We start from the raw sequence: 10,124 nt of genomic DNA, 5'->3' as shown, positions 1-10,124 counted from the left end.
CACCAACTTGGACACCTTGGTTTTATGGCCAAGGAAGCAAGGGTAAAAAGAGGTTAAGTGACTGCCAGGGGCACTTATCAGTCACACCCTCTTGAAATCTAGGTTCCAAAATTTTGTTTCAGTGTCAGAAGTGGGTGACAGTGCATGAAGGCAAATTTGCTCACCATCTACAAAGGGACCAGCCCTGCTTCCATGGTCCCACCTCAATCTTCTCATTCCCAAGCCATTCCACAAAATTCCTCATCCCTTTGAGGGAAATTTTCTTTGGTGAAGTAGGTGGAACTAAAGGTGACTTCCACGTCCAGGTTTCCAAGGTTTTCTCTTTGTTTCATCCAGATAGGATTATAATGAGTTCTTAGATAAGTAACAGGTCTCATTTCCCCTCTAGACTACAGGGATGGCCCAAACTCAAGAGATCATCAGGGGGACTGGCAACCAAAAGAATAAGTCTGTGTCTGAGTGATCAACTCTTAAATGGAAATATGAACCTAGCCTAGATGTGCTTTCTTTCATGTCATCCATTTATAAGGGAAAATGAGAACAGTTACTTATCCAACAGCCCATGGATGGTTGTGTCTACATGAAACAGAAAACCTTGGCAATCAGGACATGAAAGACGTTTAGTTCTAACCTATTTCATGAAATTCCCTATTTCCATCATCTAACATAAATGCTGTACTACAAGTACAGCCAACAGTTGGTGTTTTGCACCTATGTCCAAGGTGATTTTTTTAAAAATAATTTTTTTTTAAACTTTATTGGGGAACAGTGTGTTTTTCCAGGACCCATCAGCTCCAAGTCAAGTAGTTGTTTCAATCTAGCTGTGGAGGGCGCATCTCAGTGGCCCATGTGGGGATCCAACCGGCAACCTTGGTGCTATGGGCACTGTGCTCTAACCAACGGAGCTAACTGGCCACCCGCCGCCCCTCCAACGTGATTTTTAAAATAATCATTGGCATAGGTGAAAAACCTTCACAAGGTGTTAATATGACAAACACTGTTGGCAAAATTTTTCTCTAGGTATATCCAGGAGTGGAGAAAAAAAAAATCCAAGAAAATATATTTTCCCCAATCCTGACCTGGGCAGAGACCTGGTATATATTCCATTCCTGTGGTCTACATCTAATTCCATGTCGATAAAGGCCATTCTCCCAGGCCACTCAGCAGTATGCAAAGCAACTGCTGGAACTGAAAGACCTCCCTCACCTGTACTAGTCATTTGGTTCACTGGATGAGGGTTTAAATTTGTGCAATTTCTGTATCACCAACCAATTTTTCAGGACATACTAAAAACTGTCCAGACTTTGATTTTCTTGCCCTTCTGACAACCTGCCTTATTTATGGACCTTTCCCATTGAGACAGGGAGCTGAGGAGACAGAATTTGAAACTCAATCCAGGCCAGAGCTCACCTCAGAGTCGCACCTTCCCTGATGGAGGGGCCATTTGCTCCTTTCCAGTCACATGCCTTTCACCTTCCTTCTTGGCAATGACCCTCAGCAGAACCTGCACATGAGAAGTGAGCTACGATGCACGTCTTTACGGGGGCCAGACAACCCTTGAAATAACACCTGTGAAGGTGTATACTCCCTTACACATGATATCCTGAAAAGTTACCTACAGTGAAAGACTAAAACCTTTAAGACTTCTGCGATCTTAAGGAGCAATGGTCACTGGTGAATGTGTCAGAGCACCAGGAAGCTTGATCCCTTTCCTGCCATGCACACCTTCATTTTATTAACATGGGTTGGGTGCCTACCTATGGAGGTGCAGTTCCAGGCACACGGAGGCCGCTACCCACCCACAGCTTACAGGTCAGGTCTTGCTAACATTCTAGGCCTCAGCCTGAAAAGCAACACCCCAACCCTTTGCTCTACGAGTCCTTACATCCTCAGCTCCGTAGGTGTGCTGCAGCCAAGATAAAAGCTTAAAAACTGGCTCAAGGGCAGCGACCACAAAGCCTTCTTCGGGGGCTTCTCAGCCGCAACTGACCCAGTGAGTTCTGGAACGCCCCCACGCCCGCCACCACTGAGCTGCGTCCAGAGACTTCCAAAGGGGAAGGGGGCGACGGCATGCACAGTGGGGCAGGTGTGGAGCTCTGCGGCCTTCCTGCCTTCGAACATGGAGAGTTCTGGCCCCGCTGTCGGACGCGAGGGACAGCGGCAGGCACCACCGCTGAAGACGCCACGCCGCAGGGCAGCCCGACCGGAAGGAGGGTCTCACGGGTTCCGGTGCCGTCGAGGGCCCGAGACTGACTTTCACCTCGGGGACGAAAGTGCCCGGGGCACCTTGGGTCGAGAAGGGAACCTAGGCGCCTGGTAAGGTTCCCACTGCCGGTGGTGTGGAGGGCAGCGGGGAGAAGGGGACGAGTCATGAACTTTCCCGGAGGTTTGCGGAGTCGGAATTTTGTTTTGGGGACAACCACCAGACCGCAATCACAACCTTTTCCAGGGGGCCCGGAACCCCCAGTTTCCGGGCCTAGGCCTTCACCGGTGGTTGGGTGATCCGGCCCGGGGTCGCCCTCTTTGGGTGTTGGTTTCCCCCAACTGCTGAGGCTCCAATGAGGCAGCCAAGTTCCGCGCCTCCTGCGGGCGCCAGGTGTGGGCGTTGCCTAGTCCGGTCTCGGCCCCCGATGCGGTTGGGCTTCTCGCTCCACAGCGCACAGACTCGCGGCGGCTCCGGGCCTCTGTCAGCCAGGGGCCTTCCGGGGCCGCCGCTTGCCTCCCGAGGTGCCGGGGTCCCGCAGCAGCCGCCCCTACAACGCGGGTTCGCAGCCCCGGTGCCTCACCACAGCCAACTCGACCGCAACCGACGCGTCTCCCAGCCAGCCCTCCGCTGCGGCGATTGGGCGGCGGTGGCGGGGCAGAGCCGGGCGCTTGGCACCGCCCGCCGCCGCTCCCGGCCCCGGCACCACCGCGATTGGCTGCAGGCTCCGCCGGTCACGGATTGGGGCGCCCCGCCCCGCGGGGCTGGCCCGAGGCCGGCCCCGCCTCTCCCGCGCCCGGCCCCGCCTCCCTCTGGAGCCCGGTCTCCTCGGCAGGGCGGTCTGCCTCATTCGCTGAGCAGGTCCTTGGATTGTCAGAGCGCTCCGGGCGGTTGCTGAGCCCGGGCGACTGCCGGGCTTGTGTGCCCTCCGAGGTGCCTGCCTGAGCCAATGTGCCCGGGTCCGCTAGGGCAAGAGCAGTCGCCGTTTCGGGGCAACTTGGGATTCAGGACCCGCAGCAGAAACGTCAATTTGAGATCGGGACTCGGCAAGGAGGGTGAGTGGCGGCGAGTAGGGCAGGCGGCTCCTCTCGGCGCTGTTTGGCGAGCGGAGGGACTGGAAGCGTCCTGGTGCGCGTCGGTCAGTCGGTACGAGGGTGGCCGCTGTGGGGAGGTCAGGGCTGGGAGGGATTTATTCCTTGCCAGAATCCCTAGTCCCGAACTTCTGGTTTCAGAGCGTAGCAACTCAGCCTGGGACGCGACTCTGCGTTCACACGAACTTGGTGTGTTGTAATTGCTTTCATTAGGTGGGGCCCAGGGACGCGTCCCCTGGCTCTCTGCGGCGGCGACACGCGCGCTGGGGGCGGCCTCTGTGCCCAGTAGTGTGGGGACAACAGATCCTAGATGGCTTGCGGACGGGCTCCTGATAAATTAACCCGCGCTGGAGGCGGTGCAGCACGGTAACCGGCGCCGGTGTCTGATCTGTAGCCCGAGCCTGCGATCTTCGTGTTCGGGTAGGTCTTCAGCGGTCAGAGAACTTAAGTGACAGCCAGGCTCTGTAGTGCTTTGCAATATTGAAAGGGACTGGCAGCACGGATGTTAAACTTTGTAAAGTCATTACTTTGTATTAGCAGTTGAATTCGCATCCTTCGTGAGGTGTTTAGACCTCCATCCACATCACCAGCAAGGTGTGTCCCAAGGACTTCGTTAGAACCAGTGGGGAGCTACTGTCTGTCCCAGTGCACTGAGCGCCCGAGAAGCCAAGACCACCAGGCTGGTGGGTTGGGGTTTGCTTGAGCACCTGTGTGTTTAAGTGATGAAGTTGTGACAGGAACTGATAATAAGATTTAAGGTTAAACCTGACACTTCATTTGTGACTCAGTCTGGGATAGATTTTTTTAATAATCTTAATGATAAGGGGTAAAAGCTAGTTTTTCTGAGGGCAGTTACATACATGTATTTTATATTATGTGTGGACGAAATAGAATTGAATACAATGTTTTCTTGTAATTCTAACTTGACGTGAATGAGAGCTTATTGAGAGTACTAGAGACTTGAGTACAGAATTTGGGAATATTTTGATCTTGGGAAAGATATAAAAACGTTGAGTTATATACTTATCCATGCATGTAGATGTGTGTGTGTGTGTGTGTGTACATATATGTGCTTGTGTAGGTGAATGAAATAGAAATATATGGAGGGGAAAACAGCCTTGAACTTGCCCTGGGTGGAGAAATGGACCCCCTGATCTGTGTGGAGTGTATGATGAGTGTGTGTAAGCATGTCTGGATCTGCCTCGTCTGTCTGGGTCAGTGTATGTCCGTGAACTTTATGAGCATTCAGTTCAATACTCCTCGGTGCAGATTCCGCGTTCCTGTTTTACAGCCCAGAAGCCGCCAGCCGGCCCATCTGTTAAAACATAACATGTACACTTCAGTGGGAGCACTAGGATGGAGCGTGGGTGGTGGGCAACCCTTAGTAGAAACAACAAGCTACAAACAAAGCCTGCTTCTCAAGTTCTATTTCCATTCAGTATTCAGCCTGAACTTGTGATTTGGGTGAGGGAGAAAAGGAGTGCTTGACTCTACATTTTGTAAAATAATTATAGCCACGGTTTGGGAAAGGGGAGTTTACAGGGGAAAAAAAAATCCCTCTAGAAATGTGGTACTTGTCACATCACTACGGAACACTGGTTTGCTGCTTTGCAGTAGCATGTATTTCAGAAACTGTTTTCGTGTGCTTCTTAAGAGAATGCATTACAACTGAATTGTTTTGCATCAAGAAAAATAAATCCTTAATAGAAGTAAACAGCTTTATTGCAGAGGCTATTTAATCTATTAGAGTGAAAACTGCCTTAGTAAGTCTAATGAAATATGTTTTTAGGAATTTATAACTTGGATATAAATTCACATTCAGCCTAATCACTAGTTTCAATGATTCACAATTTACAATTTAAAAAATAATATAAAACCTTTATCACAAAAATTCTGATGACTAAAATGTATGGGAGGAGTTTAACAGCTTAATAAGTTCCTGCAGGCAAAAGACTGATACTTAAAGAAACTATAAATTTCTCTAATAGCATAATTACTTTTGGTGACAAAATAAAGGCAATATTTTTGTGAAGCATAGTTGATATTTTTCCCAATAATTTTGTGCTCAATTATATTTTAATAATGGTGTTTATTATATATGGGCAGAATAAACTGCAATGGTTCTTAACTCATCACAAGAAATATTGTTTTCATTTTTATGGTACTTAAACATTTTGGGGAAAATGTGCAAATCCCTAATCTGTGAGTGTTTTTAAATTTCTGATGGACTACATAGACATAATTATAATTCTCCTGCCTTGATGTAGATCACCTGGGTTTCTCCTTAGAAATTCAGTTCATGGGCTGGACTCTAGTCTCTGGGATTTGAGTCTGGGGTGGGGCTTAGGAATCTGCATTTTTAACAAGGACTCCCAAGTGATTTTGATCCCAGGGATTCCTTCACCATATTTTGAGAAACACTTGAATGGTGTCTATCATTTAAAAGAACAATTATAGTCTGTAAGTTGATTTAACGAATAATTGTTCCGAAATTTCCAGATGGTATTTACTGGCCTTGTGAAATTTATAGGTAACGCTTTAACTCCCTGTACCAACAGTGGCACTTTTTGTCATATGTTCAGAAGTGTTTTTGGAGGCCTCAGCTATTCCTCTTCTAAGTTAGCTCAATTCTAAGGAAGCCTGTCTGGGGAAGCAAGGTAATTTAAGACCCTGCCCCAGTCTTACTCCCTCCATTTCCTACCCCAAGTCCAGTGGGTCCCTGGGGTGCTCTGGGGTGACTTTGCCGGTCCTAACTCACATTGTTGGGCATTTCTTCTGGGAAGGTAGAAGAAATACAGTCCTTCAGAACCAACTTTGACTCTTTAAAGCTGTTCCAGGCTTGGGGGCTAGAACCTCAGCGGGGCTAGTACAGACTTATCCAAGGTCAAGGATCTTCTTGGGAAACGTAGCTGGTCTGCCTCTTGGTCAGGAGAGTGTCCCAAGCCACCCACTCAGAGGCTCAGGGAGTCTTATTTTCAGAAAGTCATCTTGGAAGTATTTTGAGCTGTCCAATTAATGGGATACACAGATTTTCATGGCATCACAGAGAGATGGGTTGAGAATTGATTGCCACCTCTCCTTTTAAATCAGTGTGAATGTTGATTCATTAATTATTGCTAATTCTTTTTTTTTTTTTAGATTTTTATTGGGGAATTGGGGGGATGGGAACAGTGCTGGGGAATTGGGGAAAGGGGAACAGAAAAGTTGCTGTCACTTTGTTCTTCAGTCTAGTTGTGGAGGACGTTGCTTCACTGGCCCAAGTTGGCACCATCATTGCGCTCTTCCTGAGCGAGGCAGATCAGTCGCTGGCTTCTGGACGGCCGCTCACTGCGGCTGCTGGCCGCTCAAGCTGGCTGCTGGCTACATAAGGTAGCTCATGGCAACCCACTTTCACAGGGGCTGCAGCCTACGCCATCACCAGTGACTCATGACAGCCCAGCTCCAGATTGAGCTGTTGTTCAGCATCTTAGCTGTAGAGGGCAGTGTCACTGGCCCTCATATGTGGGATCAGAACCGGGGTCCTCTGGCGTCCCAAGCCAGCTCTTAACCATCGCGCCCCTCGGCCTGCCTCGCTAATTCGTTTTTTATGTATAGTTTGATACTGACATTTTATGTAGAGTTTGATACTATAGTTTGATATGGATGTATAGTTTGATTCTGCTTTCCCATTTCAGACTAACCTAATTCTCAATTTAAGACTCCTAGATGAGGTTTCAAAGAGAAAGGGGGTCTAGCAGAAGTTGTTGCCCTTCCCTCATTCTACCATCCAAGTACCTAATAAACCAAATGACTTCTCAGAGGTTAATTAGCAGTGCCCAGAATATTTACTTCCCTGATGACAAAAGGATGTGGGTAGGCTGGGACACTGAACTTGGATTGGTCCAGGCCACTGGATCATTATGGGGACCTTTACGGAGCAATTTCTGTTTTAACATTTTCGCTGTAACGTTCATCTATAGTCGAATGATATTTCCATGCTGCTGACTGTGGTGTTCAGCTTTACCCCATGAGCTCGGTGTTCCAGAAGGGAAGTTTAGGAAAGCAGATGTACATTTTTCTGTGTTTTTGTGTTTTTTAAGAATGAATAACAATAGGAAATTGTTATACTCTAAAGTAATCATTTATTTTAATAAAATGTAGCACCTTAACTGTATTTACTTAAAAATATAAATACTGTAATTCTTTTCTGTGGATTTTGGCACATTTTGGAGAACAAATTTGAAATCAACGCAGTGAAAAGGTTAAGGAGCACTTGGCAGATGTGTTTATAGGTTGCTTATCTTAAAAATCCTTTGAGTACGATGATTTTTTCCCCCCGACTTTGTTACAGATGAGCAAACAGTAGCCACAAAAAGATAATAATATTTAGATCTTGTCTTTCACATTCAAAGATGACACCAATAAGTCATTCATACCATCTACAGATTTTTTTAGCCTTTATTTGAATTTTTTAATACTGGCTGTGACCTTGGAACAGTTTTCTTTATAAATGTAACCACCATATATGATACTTGGTTCAATGACCCTGACCCTGACCCACATTGCAAGTCATCTCCTAAAAGTCACAGGGTACGATGGCAGGAAAACCTACATGTAGAATTTTTTGGACTAATATTTTAAACCTGTGCTATTTGCTTCTTGAGTCATGCTGCTAATAATGTTTTTACACTGGCAAGATAAGAGTTGCTTATATTCCATTTGCCCAGCTTCTGTTTGATTGGATGGACCTAGAAAATTGTTAAAGCCTAAGGTATAATCACAGCCCCTGATTTACACTGGGACTGATTTGTACCTCGTTAAAAAAAATTATAGTAGAATGCTACTTTTTTTTAACCTGGGCCATAGATCATTGCAAGTTTCTAAGCAACAATTCTTTTCTTTCTTTCTTTCTTTCTTTTTTTTTTTTTTTTGCCATGGCACACTTTTGGCAAGAAAATTTTGACAAATTTATTTTCAAGTGTTGACCCTTCTTTCCATACCCTTATTCCCATGGCAAAATCTACTTATAAAAAATTCACTTTTCGGGCTGGCCGAGTGGCGCGTTGGTTAAGAGCTGGCTTGGGATGCCAGAGGACCCCGGTTCGGATCCTACATATGAGGGCCAGTGACACTGCCCTCTACAGCTAAGATGCTGAACAACAGCTCGACCTGGACCTGGGCTGTTGTGGGTCGCCAGCGATGGCGTACAGTGGGTTGCCATGGGCTACAGTGTGTAGCCAGCAGCCAGCGTGAGCGGCCGTCCAGAAGCCAGCGACTGATCTGCCTTGCCCGGGGAAGAGCGCAATGATGGTGCCAACTTGGGCCAGTGAAGCAACGTCCTCCACAACTAGACTGAAGAACAAAACGACAGCAACTTGTCTGTTCCCCTTCCCCCAATTCCCCAGCGCTGTTCCCATCCCCTAATTCCCCAATTAAAAAACAAAAATTTCACTTTTCAATTCAATTGTCCTTCTTACAGCTCCTAGTACTAAAATTGTAACCATTGACTATTTCTCCTCCACGATTCTCCTCAAACTTTTACCTTCACTTTGGTTTTTTGGGTCCAGTAACATCTTCTACTATAGACCAGTCATTGAGCTAAAGAAGCTTTACACTAGCTTTAACTTTGTGGACTTAACTATAACAATAGTAAGAAAAAATAAAAAGGATAATATTAAAGTCATGTTGATAAGTGTCTCACGTTAGATATTCCCAGCTTATCATTTCTGTGGGAAATTTAAGATCCAGATGAATGAAGTGACAGATGTGCTCATCTGTGGCCTTACAGGCACTCTTCTGATACCAACTGAGAAATATAACTGAAGGCAGCATCCTGGATTACAAAAGAAAAACAAATTAAGCTCTGAGAAAAGAACTGGCAAAAAGTGAAGGGTCAGGGGTGGGGTGGGATGGGGAGAATGGTGGGAAAGAAATACCTCCAGTAAAATGCCAGACAGGGTGGTAAGAAATTTATAGAGGTACTGATGGTGTGGGGTTTCTTGGGGGCATTGATTCTGTTTTATATTGTCTTCACAACCCGCTTGCCCTGCTTGTTTTAAATAATTTATTATAGCAGTAGGCCTGCCTTTGGTTGGTTTCTTTTTTTATAACTTTTTCCCTCTCATCTCTGGGCCTAATCAGAGGCATATATAATAATGCGACTGCCCTGGTGTACTTAGGAAAATCCGTGATCAATATCACTCTGCTACATTATAAACCCATGACTGTTCTGTTCTATTTTGCAGTGTTTTCTTCCCTGTTATATTAACTCAGTATCTATGTTTTAAACAACATTTTATTAATCTTTGCACAATGAGACTTCTGGGCTTATTCTTTTTGGCTGGACCGATCCTTGAGTAATCCATCATCAGACCATCATTGATCTAATGATGTATTTATTGCTCACTATTGCAGCACTGGCAAGAAACCCAGTATGGTTCTAAAAATTTGATTAAAAAGAAATCAAGTTTTTGCAAGGCGTAGCCATCCAATTATGTTAGCAGCTGCCACGTATATTTTATGCTAAAATATACACACATATTTCAAGTTAGCAAAATGTGATCTTTTCAGAAGCTTTTTAAAACTTTTTGCTGTGAAATTAGTAGAACAAGAAGACACCTCGTAATTAGAAAAAAGGAGTGCACTCCCCACCTCAGCCAAAGGTAAGGTATAGTATTTTTTCAGATTATACCCCTAGACACTAAAATGGATAGATTTATCTTTTTTTTTTTAAAGATTTTATTGGGGAATTGGGGGGATGGGAACAATGCTGGGGAATTGAGGGAAGGGGAACAGACAAGTTGCTGTCCTTTTGTTCTTCAGTCTAGTTGTGGAGGACGTTGCTTCACTGG

At 45.9% G+C, this 10,124-nt stretch overlaps 1 protein-coding gene across 4 annotated transcripts in view; it reads left to right on the top strand.

Annotated features, from left to right (window-relative positions):
• Positions 1–1,744: 1,744 nt before the first annotated feature.
• The window catches only part of MARCHF3 (membrane associated ring-CH-type finger 3), a 172,384-nt gene continuing 164,004 nt past the window's right edge, over positions 1,745–10,124 (top strand). The window contains exons 1-2 of one of the 4 annotated variants that reach the window (XM_019635415.1): positions 3,032–3,258; positions 3,508–3,714. The gene's annotated coding sequence lies outside the window, so the exon portion shown is untranslated. Of the gene's footprint in view, positions 2,317–3,031; positions 3,259–3,329; positions 3,350–3,507; positions 3,715–10,124 lie in introns of those variants that run through there. The other 3 variants (XM_019635417.1, XM_019635414.1, XM_019635416.1) reach the window with 3 other exon arrangements.

The sequence above is a fragment of the Hipposideros armiger genome, unplaced genomic scaffold (assembly GCF_001890085.2).
Source record: "Hipposideros armiger isolate ML-2016 unplaced genomic scaffold, ASM189008v1 scaffold_21, whole genome shotgun sequence".
In the NCBI taxonomy this organism is placed as follows: Eukaryota; Metazoa; Chordata; class Mammalia; order Chiroptera; family Hipposideridae; genus Hipposideros; species Hipposideros armiger.
The sequence above is the reverse complement of the archived record's forward strand: the minus strand, read 5'-3'. Positions and strand labels throughout refer to the sequence as shown.